At 47.9% G+C, this 17,562-nt stretch overlaps 1 protein-coding gene across 1 annotated transcript in view; it reads right to left on the bottom strand.

Moving 5' to 3' along the window:
* The window catches only part of MOV10L1 (Mov10 like RNA helicase 1), a 432,265-nt gene that overhangs the window by 122,461 nt on the left and 292,242 nt on the right, over positions 1-17,562 (bottom strand). The window lies entirely within an intron of this gene.

The following is a 17,562-nucleotide window of genomic DNA, read 5'->3' as shown; positions in this document are numbered from 1 at the left end:
GTTGAAGAAGGTCCTTGAGAAGCGGCAGAGGCCAGGGTTCCTCCAACGACAGGGTCAGGAGGTCCGCATACCAGGCCAGCGGAGGCCAATGCGGGGCAATGAGAATTGCCTGAACCCTTTCTTGTTTGCTTCTTTTAAGAACTCTTGGGATTAGAGGAATCGGAGGAAACAGGTAAACGAAGTGGTAAATCCACGGCGTTGTCAGAGCGTCTACCGCAACCGCCTGCAGGTCCCTCATTCTGAAGCAGTAATGACAGAGCTTCTTGTTGAGGCGAGAAGCCATCAGGTCTATCTGTGGACAACCCCACTGGTGAACGAGTTGTTGAAACACCTGGGGGTGGAGGCCCCATTCCCCTGGATGGAGGTCGTGCCTGCTTAGGAAGTCCGCTTCCCAGTTGTCCACTCCTGGAATGTAAACGGCCGAGATGGCTCTTGCGTTGGCTTCTGCCCAGAGGAGTATTCTTGACACCTCTCGCATTGCGGACCTGCTTCAGGATCCCCCCTGCCGGTTGATGTACGCCACCGCCGTGGCGTTGTCCGACTGCACCTGAATGGCCTGATTCCGAAGGAGGGATGAGGCCTGCATGAGCGCATTGTAAACCGCCCTAGGTTCCAGGATGTTGATGGGAAGAGCAGATTCCTGAAAGGACTATGTCCCCTGTAGCTGCGCCCCTTGAATAACAGCCCCCCCAACCCCGGAGGCTGGCATCCGTTGTCAACAGCATCCATGATAGGATGTTGAAACTCCGACCCTCCATCAGATGGGAAACTTGTAGCAACCATAGTAGGGATATCCGTGCTTTTGGTGACAGGGTTATATGCTGATGCATGTGCAGGTGAGATCCCGACCATTTGTCCAACAAATCCAGTTGAAACGGTTGCGCATGGAACCTGCCGTACTGTATCGCCTCGTAGGAGGCTACCATCTTGCCCAGCAGACGGATACAAAGGTGAATCGAGACCACATGAGGTTTCAGCACTATCCGGATCAAAGACTGAATAGTCAAGGCCTTGTCCCAGAGAAGGTTAGCCTTCAGAGACACCGTATCCAGGATCATCCCCAGGAACTGAATTCTGTGAGACAGTTCCAAGTGAGATTTCTGGAAATTGAGTATCCATCTGTGCTCTGTAAACAAACGAGTAGTCAAGTCGATGCTGTGCAGAAGCAGTTTCCTGGACACCGCCTTTCAGGAGATCGTCCAGGTACGGAATTATTTGGACACCCCTCATGCGCAGTTGTAGCATCATTTCCGCCATAACCTTTGTGAATACCCTTGGGGCTGTGGAGAGCCCGAAGGGTAAGGCCTGAAAGTGGTAATGCTGGTCCAGATTCGCGAACCTGAGGAACGCTTGATGAGGGGGCCAAATTGGGATATGCAGGTATGCGTCCTTGATATCCATGGACACTAGAATCTCCCCTTCCTCCAGATTCGCTATCACTGCTCTTAGAGATTCCATCTTGAATATGAACACCTGAAGATACGGGTTCAGAGATTTGAGATTCAAGATCGGTCTTACCGAGCCGTCCGGCTTCTGAACCACAAAGAGACTTGAGTAAAACCCCTTTGTGTGTAGCTGAGGAGGCACTGGAACAGTAACTCCTGTAGAAAGCAGCTTTTGCACTGCCTGCTGAAAGGAAACCCTGGCTTCCTGTGAAGCTGGTAAGCCTGACCTGAAGAATCTAAGCGGGGGGGATTTCCTGGAGTTCCAGCCGGTATCCTTGGAATATGAGCCCCCTCATCCAAGGATCCCGGCAGGACTCTGCCCATATGTGGGTGAAGTGTTGAAGACGAGCACCTACCTGAAAGTCGCCTTGCTGCTGGGGCCAACTGTCATGCGGAGGGCTTCGTGGAAGAGGATCCTGAGGCCTGGTCTGCAGGTCCAGCAGAAGCTGGCTTACAGGAATTACCATGAGATCCTCTAGCAGCATTGGAGGCACCTCTGGCCCTGCCTCTGAATCTGGCCACCCGAAAGGACTGCAGGGAGGGTCCAGTATAGGGACGCCGGGCAGGTGGCAGAGCAGACAGCAGATATGTGGATTTACCTGCAGTTGCCTGAGATATCCACTTGTTCAGTTCTTCCCCAAACAAGGTATCACCTGTAAAAGGAAGGTTTTCAACTCCTTTTTTGGAATCAGCATCCGCTGACCATTGACGCAGCAACAAAGCTCTACGAGTCGATACTGCCATAGCAGTGGTACGGCCATTAATGATACTAAGTTCATTACCGGCCTCAAAGTTTGCAGCATCCTGGATGTGTTGTAGTAATGTAACTATCTCTTCTTGAGGTAGTGTGAGCAACCCTTTCAAAATTTCATCAGACCATTTTACCATGGCTCTAGAAATCCAGACGCATACTATGGTAGGGCGTTGGGCTACACCTGCTGCAGTATAAATTGATTTAAGAGTGGTTCCAATTTTGCAATCAACTGAGTCTTTAAGGGAAACAACCCCAGGTACAGGTAAAACTATCTTACGTTGCAGCCTGGACACAGAGGTAGCCACTGTCTGCAGGGTTTCCCAGACTTTCCTATCCTCTGTAGGGAAAGGGAATGAATTTAACACCCGTTTAGGGGTAATAAATTTCTTTTCAGGATTAATCCATACTGCCCTAGCCAGGGAATCTAATTCTTTAGAAACCGGGAAGGCTGCAGAAGACATTGGCTTCACATTAAAATACAACTCCTCTGTCTGCTCTTCCTCCTTATTAGGGGTATTAAGCACCTCTCTAATGGCATAAATGAGGGCTTCAACACCCAGGAGCAGGGAATCATCCTCGTTCACCTCAGCCTCTTCCTCATCAAGCTCTGGTAGTTCAGAATCAGAGCCAGATTGTAACAATTGAGGGAGAGTGCGTTTGTGAGAGACCAACAGGGGAGCTGAAGAGCCTGTCTGTGGTTGGCAACAGTTACCATAAATGAGTCCATAGTTAGTTTCAGGGCTTGCCTTTCTTACTCAGCCGTAGCTAACTCTGAATTAATATTGGAAATCATAGTTGCTGGGGACTCTGTAAGGACCATGGGGATTATACCAAAATTCCCAAACGGGTGGGAGAGTGCGGATGACTCTGCAGCACCGAATGAGCAATCACAAGGTCCTCCTCAGCCAGGGTATCAAACTTGTAGAACTTTGCTCAAGTGTTTGAACCCGACCAAGTAGCTGCTCGGCAAAGCTGTAATGCCGAGACCCCTCGGGCAGCCGCCCAAGAAGAGCCCACCTTCCTTGTGGATGGGCTTTTACTGATTTTGGAGGCGGCAAGCCAGCCGCAGAATGAGCCTGCTGAATCGTGTTACAGATCCAGCGAGCAATAGTTTGCTTTGAAGCAGGAGCACCCAGCTTGTTGGATGCATACAGGATAAACAGCGAGTCAGTTTTCCTGACTCCAGCCGTTCTGGCTACATAAATCTTCAAAGCCCTGACTACATCTAGTAACTTGAAATCCTCCAAGTCACGAGTAGCCGCAGGCACCACAATAGGTTGGTTCAAATGAAAAGATGACACCACCTTTGGCAGAAATTGCGGACGAGTCCGTAATTCTGCCCTGTCCATATGGAAAACCAGATAGGGGCTTTTACATGACAAAACCGCCAATTCTGACACACGCCTAGCCGAAGCTAAGGCCAATAGCATGACCACTTTCCACGTGAGATATTTTAACTCCACGGTCTTAAGCGGATCAAACCAGTGAGATTTCAGGAAACTCAACACCACGTTAAGATCCCAAGGTGCCACTGGTGGCACAAAAGGGGGCTGAATATGCAGCACTCCCTTTACAAACGTCTGAACTTCAGGTAGAGAAGCTAGTTTTTTTTTTTTTTTTTAAAGAAAATGGATAGGGCTGAAATCTGGACCTTAATGGACCCCAATTCTAGGCCCAAAATCACTCCCGACTGTAGGAAGTGAAGGAAACGGCCCAGCTGGAATTCCTCTGTAGAGGCATTCCTGGCCTCACACCCAGCAACATATTTTCGCCGTATACGGTGATAATGTTTAGCCGTCACGTCCTTCCTAGCCTTTATCAGCGTAGGAATAACCTCATCCGGACTCCCTTTTTTCTACTAGGATCCGGCATTCAACCGCCATGCCGTCAAACGCAGCTGCGGTAAGTCTTGGAACATACAAGGTCCCTGCTGCAACAGATCCTGCCCTAGAGGCAGAGGCCATGGGTCCTCTGTGAGCAATTCTTGCCGCTTTGGATACCAAGTCCTTCTTGGCCAAACCGGAACAATGAGTATTGTTCTCACTCCTCTTATCCTTATGATTCTCAGCACCTTGGGTAAGAGAGGAAGAGGAGGAAACACATAAACCGACTGGAACATCCACGGTGTCACCAGTGCGTCTACAGCTATCGCCTGAGAGTCTCTTGACCTGGCGCAATACCTCTGTAGCTTTTTGTTGAGGCGGGATGCCATCATGTCCACCTGTGGCAGTTCCCACCGACCTCCAATCTGCGCGAAGACTTCTTGATGAAGTCCCCCCTCTCCCGGGTGGAGGTCGTGCCTGCTGAGGAAGTCTGCTTCCCAGTTGTCCACTCCCGGAATGAACACTGCTGACAGTGTTCGTACTTGATTCTCCGCCCAGCGAAGAATTCTGGTGGCTTCCGCCATCGTCACCCTTGTGCCGCCTTGGCGGTTTACATGAGCCACTGCGGTGATGTTGTCTGATTGGATCAGCACCGATTGGTTGCGAAGCAGGGTCTCCGCTTGACTTAGGGCGTTGTATATGGCCCTTAGTTCCAGGATATTGATGTGAAGGCAAGTCTCCTGACTTGACCACAGCCCTTGGACACTTCTTCCCTGAGTGACTGCCCCCCACCCTCGGAGGATTGCATCCGTGGTCACCAGGACCCAGTCCTGAATGCCGAACTTGCGGCCCTCGAGAAGGTGAGTACTCTGCAGCCACCACCGGAGAGACACCCTGGCCCCGGGGGATAGGGTGATTAACCGATGCATCTAAAGATGTGATCCGGACCACTTTGTCCAGTAAGTCCCATGAGAAGGTCCTCTCATGGAACCTGCCGAAAGGAATGGCCTCGTATGATGCCACCATCCTTCCCAGGACTCGAGTGCAGTGATGCACTGACACCTGTCTTCGTTTTAATAGATTCCTGACCAGTGTCACAAGCTCCTGAGCTCTCTCTATCGGGAGATAAACCCTTTTCTGGTCTGTGTCAAGGATCATGCCTAGGAGAGGCAGATGAGCTGTAGGAACCAACTGCGACTTTGGAATATATAGAATCCAGCCGTGTTGCCGTTTCACTTCCAGAGAAAGTGATACGCTGTTCAGCCACTGCTCTCTTGATCTCGCTTTTATGAGGAGATCGTCCAAGTACGTGATAATAGTGACACCTTGCTTCCGCAAGAGCACCAGAATTTCCGCCATTACCTTGGTGAATATTCTCGGGGCCGTGGAGAGACCAAACGGCAACGTCTGAAATTGGTAATGACAATCCCGTACCGCAATTCTGAGGTACGCCTGATGAGGTGGATAAATGGGGACATGAAGGTATGCCTCCTTTATGTCCCGAGTCACGATAAAATCTCCCCCTTTCAGGCTTGTAACGACCGCTCTTAGCGATTCCATTTTGAACTTGATCCTTTTCAGGTATATGTTCAGGGATTTTAAATTCAATATGGGTCTGACCGAACCATCTGGTTTCGGGACTACCACATGGTCGAATAATAACCCCCTCCTTGTCGAAGGAGGGGAACCTTGACCACCACCTGTTGAAGCTACAATTTGTGAATTGCAGTTAACCCTGTTTCCCTCTCGTGGGGGGAAGCCGGCAGGGCCGTCAGTGAGGAGGCATCTTCTCAAAGTCCAGCTTGTATCCCTGAGACACAATATCTATTGCCCAGGGATCTAACAGGGAGTGAACCCACTTGTTGCAGAACTTACGAAAGCGTGCCCCCACCGGGCCTAGCTCCGTCTGTGGAGCCCCAGCGACATGCGGTGGATTTTCATAGAGGCCGGGGAGGACTTCTGTTCCTGGGAACTAGCTGTGTTGTGCAGCTTCTTTCCTCTGGCAAGAAAGGACGCATCTCGGACTTTGTGTCTTTGTTCGAAAAGCTGCATTTGATAATGACGTGCTTTCCTAGGCTGTGCAGGAATATAAGGCAAAATATCCGAATTACCAGATTTAGCCGTGGAGACCAGGTCCGAGAACCCTTCTCCACACAATCCTCAGCCTTCCATATGCCACTTAAGTTGGCATCATCTGTCCATTGCATATTCTACAGGACACGTCAAGCAGAAATCGACATAGCTTTGACTCTAGGACCCAGTATACTCATGTCTCTGTGGGCATGTTTGATTATATATATCTCTTAAGACAGCATCTTTAATATATATACATATCTCTCTCTCTCTCTCTATATATATATATATATATATATATATATACACACACACACACACACTAGGGTCTCAATTTTTGCTGATAAGGTACCTGTCCACGCCGCCCCAGCGCTATAAACCCATGCCGACACAATCGCCGGTCTGAGTAGTGTACCAGAATGTGCACGCTATCTGCAGGATCCCTGAGAATAGCTAGGGCTACCTTCTGGGCAAACGTGACACCCTAGGGGAAGATTCCCATCACATCCTGGCCCTAGTGGGGAAAGGATACTGCCTGAGAATTCTTTGTGGGAAGCTGCAGTCTCTTGTCTGGAGATTCCCGCTCTTTTTCCTCCTGAGAGGAGGGAAATTTACCTCAGCTTTCTTCCCCTTAAACATGTGTACCCTTGTGTCAGGGACAAATGAGTCATCAGTGATATGCAAATCATCTTTTATTACAATAATCATATATTGAATACCTATCTGCCATTTTGGCTGTAACTTTGCATTATAGTAGTCGACACTGGAGTCAAACTCCGTGTCGATATCAGTGTTTATTATTTTGGATAGTGAGCATTGTGAGACTCTGAAGGTCTCTGCGCCATAGGGACAGACATGGGTAGATTTCCTGTCTGTTCTCTAATCTTTTGTGCAATAAATTCACCTTAGCACTTACACATATCCAAACAGGTGTCGGCGTCGTCGACGGAGACACCCTCTCACACACATATTTGCTCTGTCTCCTCCTTAGGGGAGCCTTTTACCTCAGACATGTCGACACACACGTACCGACACACCACACACACAGGGGATGCTCTATTTGAAGACAGTTCCCCCACAAGGCCCTTTGGAGAGACAGAGAGAGAGAGTATGCCAGCACACACCCCAGCGCTATATGACCCAGGAATCACACAGTAACTTAGTGTTAACCCAGTAGCTGCTGTATATATTGTTTTCCGCCAAATTTATGTGCCCCCCCCTCTCTTTTTACCCTCTTTCTACCGTGAATCTGCAGGGGAGAGCCTGGGGAGCTGCCTCTCAGCGGAGCTGTGGAGAGAAAATGGCGCTGGTGAGTGCTGAGGAAGAAGGCCCCGCCCCCTCAGCGGCGGGCTTCTGTCACGCGATTTTGGGTAAAATTAATGGCGGGGGCTCATGCATATTACAGTGCCCAGCTGTATATATGCTGCTTTTTGCCAGGAGGTAATCAATTGCTGCCCAGGGCGCCCCCCCATGCGCCCTGCACCCTACAGTGACCGGAGTGTGTGGGTTAGTGTGGGCGCAATGGCGCACAGCTGCAGTGCTGTGCGCTACCTCATATGAAGACAGGAGTCTTCTGCCGCCGATTTTGACGTCTTCTTGCTTCAACCCGCCGGCTTCTGTCTTCTGGCTCTGCGAGGGGGACGGCGGCGCGGCTCCGGGAACGGACGACCAAGGTTAGGTTCCTGTGTTCGATCCCTCTGGAGCTAATGGTGTCCAGTAGCCTAAGAAGCGCAACCTAGCCGCAGTTAGTAGGTTTGCTTCTCTCCCCTCAGTCCCACGTAGCAGAGAGTCTGTTGCCAGCAGAAGCTCTCTGAAAATAAAAAACCTAACTAAAATACTTTCTTATTAGCAAGCTCAGGAGAGCTCACTAAAATGCACCCAGCTCTGTCCGGGCACAGATTCTAACTGAGGTCTGGAGGAGGGGCATAGAGGGAGGAGCCAGTGCATACCAGTAGTACTAAATCTTTCTTAGAGTGCCCAGTCTGCTGCGGAGCCCATCTATTCCCCATGATCCTTACGGAGTCCCCAGCATCCACTAGGACGTTAGAGAAATGGATTTAATAACCAGTGATTCACAGAAAGGGATTCTAAGTTTATATACACTGGTGGCAAAAGTCACGGGACAGCAGTATGTAAAGGTAATGGTAGGTGACACCACTGTGCGGTGACGTCTTAGAAATGGGCAGATCTGCATCAGCTGCAATCTGACATCTCGTGCGTCAGTTTGAACACCGGCTAGGCTGCTTATGACAAGGAAAGGTGAATTATTGAAGTTGAAATGCGGTATGATAGTTGGTGCCCCGACGGATGGGACATTCCACTTAAAAAGTTGTGTGGACATCCAACATTCCTTGATCTACAGTGTAACATCTGTACTAGGAATATATCATGGAAGCACTACCACCCACCGTGAACAGCACAGTTGCCGATCATGGGTGCTTAATGAGCAAGACCAGCGGCAACTGGCCAGAATGGGCCGTGGTAACACACAAGTAACAGTTGCTCAAATCACATCCACATTCAATGTGGGAGGTACCAGACACACATGCAGCAGGCCAGTGCAGCGTTCTTTAGCGTCCATGGGATATGGGAGCAGAAGACACACCAGAGTGCCCATGCCTGTCGCTTATTGGACCCTGGATGACTGGCAACATGTGGCGCGGTCCAATGAGTCACGGTTCCATTTGTTGTAGGATGATGGTAGGGTTCGGGTGTAGTGCAAGCCATGGACCTCAGTTTTCAACAAGGCACCATGCAGGCTGGTTGTGGTTCCATAATGGTGTAAGGTGTGTTCACATGGCATAGGTTGGGTACACTGGCCCACCTGAACACATCATTGACCAGTAACCGCTACACTGCAGTGCTTTGTGACCATTTGCAGCCCTTTATGGACTTCACATACCCCCACAAAGAGGGAATATTCCAACATAATAATGCACCATGTAATTGGTCCCAAGATGTCCAGAACTGGTTCGAGTACACCATGGTCGCCCAACATAAACCCAATCGAGCATTTATGGAACGATTTGGAGATGTCCATTCTCACCCAAGATCCTGCACCTACAAATATTAAGATGGCATGGGTCAACATCTTTCCAGAAGTCTTCTGTTCACTTGTGGAATCGATGCCATGATGAGTTGCTGCACTTTGCTGGGCTAGAGAAGGTCCTACACGACGACACTAGCCAACTTTCCCATGTTTTGACACTTCAGTGTATGCAACATAATAAAATATGAAGCTTATATATGGAACACAACTTTAGTGCACTTATTATGCTTATAGGGGGTCATTCCGACCCATTCGCACGCAGCGGTTTGTCTCTGCGGTGCGAACGGGTCTGGAATGCGCATGCGCGGTGGCCGCACTGCGCACGCACGTTGTTGCTCGGCTACAGGGGTCACCGGGTTACGTCGCGCTCAATGAAGGAAGCGGTCGCAGAGCCGACCGCAAGAAGATTGACAGAAAGAAGGCGGACCTGGGCGTCTCTGGACCGTTGTCTGCCGTTTTCGGGGAGTGGAGAAGAAAACGCAGGCGTGTCCAGGAGAACGGAGGGCGGATGTCTGATGTCAAAGCCGGCTCCAGCATCGCTGAGATCGTCGCACAGGGTATGTATGTCCAGGGCTAGTCTTGTTCTGCTAGAATTTTTTTTAGCTGAACAGGGCTGCACAAGCGATCACAGCCCTGCTAAGCTAAAATACACCCCCCCATAGGCGTGTACTAGTTGATTGCAGCAGCAGCAAAAAGTTGCTGGCTGTGATCAACTCGGAATGACCACCATAATTCTAATAAAAAAGTTAAATTAAGTTAAATCTATGTATAGTTTTTCATCTAATATATTTGGTAAAAGCATAATATTTATAAATCAGTGTAATGTAAGATACTGCAATTTGGGTATCAAGATACAGTACTTTATCAGTTCACTCATTTTTAGACTATTCTGTACTAGACATTCATGACATATGTGAGAATATTTATTAAAAATAGAATGTGTATAATTCTTTGGTTGAATAGAATGGAACATGCAAGCAAGAAATCCTTCAGAATTAGTGTTAGGTAAAGCTAGTGTTGTGTATAATCACTTCATACTGGAGGTACTACTAAATCTGTAGTCTACAGTTAGCATTAGATCATAATTACATCTCATGACATCTTATGAAACTTAAGAGGGTACATAAGGAGCGCGGGGGACACAGTTTAGAATCCTCTGTTGCAGGCCTGGCCATCCTGTGGCTCTCCAGCTGTTGTGAAACTAAATAATACAGCATGCTCTGCCACAGTGTTATTAGGGAATGCTAAAACTGTGGCAGGGCCTGCCCTGGTGGATGACGAGACATGGTGGGTAATTCAGACCTGATCGCTCGCTAATGTTTTTTTGCAGTCCAGCATTCGCATAGTCGCCGCCCACCGGGGAGTGTATTTTAGCTGTGCAAGTGTGCGAACGCATGTGCAGCCGAGCGGTACAAAAATAAACTTTGTGCAGTTTCTGAGTTGCCCAGAACTTACTCAGCCGCTGCAATCACTCCAGCCTGTCCGGGACCGAATTGACGTCAGTCACCCGCCCTGCAAACGCTTGGACACGCCTGCGTTTTTCCAACCACTCCCTCAAAATGGTCAGTTGCCACCCACAAACGCCTTCTTCCTGTGAATCTCCTTGCGATCGGCTGTGCGAATGCATTCTTCGTAGAACCCATCGCACAGCAACGATCCGCTTTGTACCCATGCGATGCGCCTGCGCATTGCGGTGCATATGCATGCGCAGTTCTGCCCTGATCGCAGCGCTGCAAAAACCGCTAGCGAGCGATCAGGTCTGAAATACCCCCATAGTGCCTAATTCAGATCTGATCGCAGCAGCAAATTTGTTAGCTAATGGGCAAAACCATGTGCACTGCAGGGGAGGCAGATATAACATTTGCAGAGAGAGTTAGATTTGGATGAGGTGTGTTCAAGCTGAAACCAAAATTGCAGTGTAAAAAATAGGATTTTAATACCTAACGGTAAATCCTTTTCTCTTAGTCCGTAGAGGATGCTGGGGACTCCGTAAGGACCATGGGGTATAGACGGGATCCGCAGGAGACATGGGCACACTATAAGACTTTGAATGGGTGTGAACTGGCTCCTCCCTCTATGCCCCTCCTCCAGACTCGTTAGATTCTATGCCCAGGGAGACTAACATTTCGAGGAAAGAATTTATTGTGTAAACACGGTGAGTGTCATACCAGCTCACACCTCGAACATGCCGCAGAACGTGGCATTCAATAGAACACCAGCCAACGGCATGAAAAATATACAGCCACATGCTGAGAGAATATGTAACACAACCTGTGTGTCAACACAACCAATAATAAGATACCGCATGCCATGGCATGAACAACTTCAGCAACAGCTTGACTGAAAAGAAACACCACAAGAGTGTAACCATAACCAATAATTGCAGACACAGTACGCACTGGGACAGGCGCCCAGCATCCTCTACGGACTAAGAGAAAAGGATTTACCGGTAGGTATTAAAATCCTATTTTCTCTTACGTCCTAGAGGATGCTGGGGACTCCGTAAGGACCATGGGGTTTATACCAAAGCTCCAGACCGGGCGGGAGAGTGCGGACGACTCTGCAGCACCGATTGAGCAAACATGAGGTCCCCATCAGCCAGGGTATCAAACTAGTAGAACTTAGCAAAAGTGTTTGAACCCGACCAAGTAGCCGCTCGGCAAAGTTGAACCGCCGAGACTCCTCGGGCATCCGCCCAAGAAGAGCCCATCTTCCTAGTAGAATGGGTCTCCAGCGACTTCGGTAACGGCAATCCAGCCGTAGAACGAGCATGCCGAATCGTATCACAGATCCAGCGTGTAACAGACTGCATAGAAGCAAGCGCCCCAATTACGCTGGGAGCATACCGGACAACAGAGCCTCTCTGTTTCCCCAATCTGAGCCGAATTGGCGACATAAATATTCAAAGCCCAGACTACATCGAGAGACTTTGAATCAGCCAATGCTTAAGTAACCACAGGCATCAAAATAGGCTGGTTTCTGTGAAACACAGAAACCACTTTTGTCAGAACTATTTTCCGCTCTATCCACATGGAAGATCAAACAAGGGCTATTGTGAGACAAAGCCGCTACTTCCGACACCCACCTTGCGGACGCCAATGCCAATAGCATGACCACTTTCCAAGAGAGAAATTTTAACACAACCTTTCATAAAGGTACCAACCAGTGTGACATAAGAAACTGCAACACCACGTCAAGGTCCCATGGTGCCAATGGGGGCACAAATGGAGGTTGGATGTGCAGCACTCCTTTCACAAAAGTCTGAACTTCCGGAAAATTGGCCAATTCTTTTTGAAAGAAAATTTATAAGGCCAAAAACTGCACTGAAATGGAGCCTAACTTTAGGCCTCATCCACACCTGCTTGCAAAGAATGGAGAAAAAACGACCCAGCTGAAATTCTTCCGTAGGAGCCTTCTTGGACTCACACCAAGACACATATTTTTTCCAAATACGGTGGTAATGCTTTGCCGTTACTTCTTTTCTAGCCTGAAGAAGTGTGGGAATGACTTCACTGGGAATACCCTTTCGGGCTAGGATATGGCGTTCAACCGCCACGCTGTCAAACGCAGCCGCGGTAAGTCTTGATACACGCCCGGATCTTGCTGTAACAGGTCCTCTCGTAGAGGAAGAGGCTAGGGATCTTCCATAAGTAAATCTGGAAGATCTGGATACCAAGCCCTCCTTGGCTAGACCGGAACAATGAGGATCGCCTGAACCTTTGTTCTTCTTACGTTTATCACCTTCAGAAAGAGTGAAAGTGGAGGGGAAACATAGACCGACTGAAAACACCCAAGGTGTCACGAGGGCGTCCACTGCTATAGCTTGAGTGTCCCTTGACCTGGAACAATATCCCTGAGGTCTCTCGTTGAGGCGAGACGCCATCATGTCCAACTGAGGCACTCCTCAAAGACTTGTCACTTCTGTGAAAACTTATCGATGACTATTTCTCCCGGATTTAGATCGCGTCTGCAGAGGAAATCTATTTCTCCGATGTCTACATCCGGAACGAAGACTGCTAATATAGCGTTTACCTATCTTTCCGCCCAGCGGAAAACTTTTTTGGCTTCTGCCATTGCCGCTTTGTCCTTGTTCCTGTTAAGTCGTCCGACAGAATTAAGACAGGCCGATCACGAAGAAGAAGTTCGTTTGAAAATAGCTCTTAATTCAAGAATGCTTATTGCAGACAAGCTTCCCAGCTTGACCTTTTCCCCTGAAAGTTCTCCCCCCCCAGAAAGACTGCTCCCCAGCCTCGGAGACCTGGATGCATGGACACCAGGATCTAATCCTGGATCCCGAACCTTTGTCCCTCTAGGACAGGGATGGGGAACCTTCGGCCCTCCAGCTGTTGTTGAACTACACATCCCAGCATGCCCTGCAACAGTTTTTGCATGGCCAAATAGCAAAATTTTTGCAAGGCATGCTGGTATGTGTAGTTCAACAACAGCTGGAGGGCCGAAGGTTCCCCATCCCTGCTCTTGGAGGTGAGAACTGTGCAGACACCACAGAAGCGATATCCTGGTTCTTAGGATTATTTTCCGGTGTATGTGCAGGTGAGACCTGGACCACATGTCCAACTGGTCCCGTGAAAACCACTCTGGCATTTGACCTGCTCACCGAAAAGGCCTCTTAAGCCACAACCATCTTCTTCATCAACGGAACATCTTGATGGGATGTCACTGCAAATCTGATCCGACTCCGGATCCTCAGATCTCTTTTCACAGTAAAAAACAAACTCTCAACAGTTCAATATCTAATCTTATTCCCACCTCCGACATCTGCATCGTTGGGATCAACAGTGATTCTCTGTTGAAGAACTGTCAGAGAGAAACAACGATTTGTTTCTTGACCTCGCCGTAGTCAGGAGAGCGTCCCAGTACAGAATAATAATGGCTCTTACTATTGAAGGAAAACCATCATACTGCCATCCCTCCGGTGAAATGGCAATGACAATCCTGGATAGCAAACCCAGGTAAGCTTAATGCGGATGAACCGCATTTAAACCCACTTTCTTCTTTTAAGTGTTGGAGATCCCTGCCGAAGAGATTCCATCCTGTAGTTCAACTTCTTAAGTAGAATTTATTTTATTTTTTTATTAATTTTAATTAAAACTGGGACAGCAGGACAATGTCCTGATCCTGACGCAATTCTGGTATGGTGTCGCATACTACCTCCCCTTCCAGAGGAGAATCGGTAAGATCTATTTGAAAAATCAGTGAGGGGAATCAACTGGAAACTCCAGTATGTCCCCCTTTGGATTCTATTTTTAACTCACTGGTCCAAGTCCATTCCAGGACTGACTGAAGAGTATTAGACGAGATCCCACCGATGTGGGCTCCAGCAAGATAGATCCTGCGACATGTGGTGGATGTGGTAGAAACAGAAGACGATATCTGCTTCTGCGAACCTGTAAAGGCCGCAGACCTATTACCTTTTCACCTTCCACTATCTGCAAAGAAAGGGAAAAAAGAACGGTATCCAACCGGTTAAAATGATTGCATCCCACAAAAGAATGCGTCATCAACCGTTGTGAGGGAACCTACCTCAAGAAGGTAGACTTAGCAGTGGGATCTGCCAAGATTAAGTTTACCAAGGCATCCCCAAACACCGGTTACACCTTCATAGGGAAGATACTCCAGTATCTCTCGGAGTCAGCCTCAGCATTCTCTTGGTGAATCCACAACGCCCTCCCAGTCGAGAGGGACATGGAAATGGCCCGCGCACCCAAGAGTCCCATACCTCTTGTAGTCGCACGGCAGCCTGCTGCAATGTTCTAGAGCAGATCCAACTTAAGAAATATCCCCACTCTCTCTAGGATAAATCTATCGGATGCCAAGGTAACCGACTATTTCTGAATACAAGGACTCCCCCATGCATATGTAATGCAAATATCATCAAAGCATATAATTAAAATATCACTTAGCTTACTGTATACGATCCTTTGTGACAGGACCCCAGGCAGACCAGGGGTTGACATTCACTTTATTCTATCCGCAGCGGGAAAATAATAAACACTCGGACTCCTCGTGAGGATTTGAGACCATCTCGTCACGGCTGACCTAGAGCTTTATCAACAGAGCGACCAGCACATGAGAAGGAATAATTTTACTTCAGCATTAATTAGAAATTGTAATATGAATATACATATTTTAATACACATACATATATATATATATACACATATATATATATATACACATATATATATATATATCTATATCATACATATAAGTATCTTGTCCGGAACCGCAGGGCCCCTAGTGACATTAATGTGTTCTGAATGTGTATGTGTGCAGAATGCCCAAGTTGTGGATCTAACCAGGAAACCTTATGGTCGACATAAAACATAGTATTCGTCGACAACAGGGAGTAGTAACCAGGCAAAATAACATTCTTGCGACCCCGAGGGGTCTGAGGGAAGTATATACACATAATTTTAATATCACTCCCCCAGAAATACAACTACGTCTGTGCTCGAGCAACAGGCCAATGGAACCGTACCATATATTATATTATATATATATATATATACACATACATATACATACGCGGTACCTCCGAGACTCTGAAGTCTTCTGCTGTCACTGAAGTCTTCTGTTCTTCTAATACTCACCCGGCTTCTTTCTTCTGGCTCTGTGAGGGGGGTGACGGCGCGGCTCCGGGAACAAGCAGCTAGGCGCACCAAGTGATCGAACCCTCTGGAGCTAATGGTGTCCAGTAGCCTAAGAAGCAGAGCCCTTAACTCAGAAGAAGTAGGTCTGCTTCTCTCCCCTCACTCCCATGAAGCAGAGAGCCTGTAGCCAGCAGGTCTTTCTGAAAATAAAAAACCTAACAAAGTCTTTTCAGAGAAACTCAGGAGAGCTCCCCTAGTGTGTGTCCAGTCTCTTCTGGAGCACAGAATCTAACTGGAGTCTGGAGGAGGGGCATAGAGGGAGGAGCCAGTTCACACCCATTCAAAGTCTTATAGTGTGCCCATGTCTCCTGCGGATCCCGTCTATATCCCCATGGTCCTTATGGAGTCCCCAGCATCCTCTAGGATGTATGAGAAATAAAGCAGCCAGTATTTACACTGCACAGAAACAAAATAACCCACCCAAATCTAACTATCTCTGCACATGTTATATCTGCCCCCCCTGCAGTGCACATGGTTTTGCCCATTAGCTAACAAATTTGCTGCTGCGATCAGATCTGAATTAGGCCCATTACACGCTAATCTACAAGCAGCAAATGAGTGGGTCTGGGTTCCTGAAGCTGGTACAGGCATTTGTGGAAATGCAGCTACACGAGGATGGCAAATACAGTACTTTGCTGTCTCATATCGTCACTACACAGACCCCTTAACTTATTTGCCAAATCTCTGAAGTATCGCCTTTCCTCTTATTTAGTCTGCATTTATGAAACGGTTACCTGCTGTACTTTTGTTTGCTTGTATTCTATCTCTGTACATAAACACCATTCCCTCAGATGTATACTTTCTTCAGTTATACAGACTGGCTTACTTTAAAGCTTTGCACTTTCTAATGAATACTTGTGGCATGTGCAAAGATCAAGTCGTCTATCTACCCATGCCCATCTAATATGGTAATCATGTTGGCAACACCAAACTGAATTAAGAGATTGTTGCATTAGATATATTCAGTTTAAAAGAAAGATGGTACAATAGAGAGTCTTGTTCTATTAGGTGCATTTACATGTAAATAATTAAGTGGAAAATTCTGCATTCCCTTCCCTAATCTGATCATAGTTGCAACCTCCAAAAATATCTCTGCAGTCTCTTAATGGATATCATAAAACTCCTGGGCAGCATTGTTTCTCCAAATTCAAAAAGTGGTTCTTGGGTACTCTAATCTGAATTGAAACAGAATTAATCAAAAATTAAATGATGGGGCTTATATCCAATTTAATCAGCAATTAATAGTTTCAGCTCATGAAGGTGCAGTGGTTTGATGGTGAAATGGCTGCTGCTCCCTCCTCAGCTCATGTAGTGAAGGTGCAGTGGTTTCATGGTGAAATGGCTGCTGCTCCCTCCTCAGTTCATGTAGTGAAGGTGCAGTGGTTTCATGGTGGAGTGGCTGCTGCTCAGTCCTCAGCTCATGTAGTGAAGGTGCAGTGGTTTCATGGTGAAATGGCTATTGCTCCATCCTCAGCTCATGTAGTAAAGGTGCAGTGGTTTCATAGTGGAATGGCTGCTGCTCCCTCCTCAGCTCATGTAGTGAAGGTGCAGTGGTTTCATGGTGGAATGGCTGCTGCTCCCTCCTCAGCTCATGTAGTGAAGGTGCAGTGGTTTCATGGTGGAATGGCTGCTGCTCACTCCTCAGCTCATGTAGTAAAGGTGCAGTGGTTTCATTGTGAAATGGCTGCTGCTCCGTCCTCAGCTCATGTAGTGAAGGTGCAGTGGTTTCATAGTGGAATGGCTGCTG

This window comes from Pseudophryne corroboree, chromosome 6, assembly GCF_028390025.1.
Source record: "Pseudophryne corroboree isolate aPseCor3 chromosome 6, aPseCor3.hap2, whole genome shotgun sequence".
Taxonomy (NCBI): Eukaryota; Metazoa; Chordata; class Amphibia; order Anura; family Myobatrachidae; genus Pseudophryne; species Pseudophryne corroboree.
Note: the sequence above shows the minus strand (reverse complement) of the source record. Positions and strands in the feature narration are given on the sequence as shown.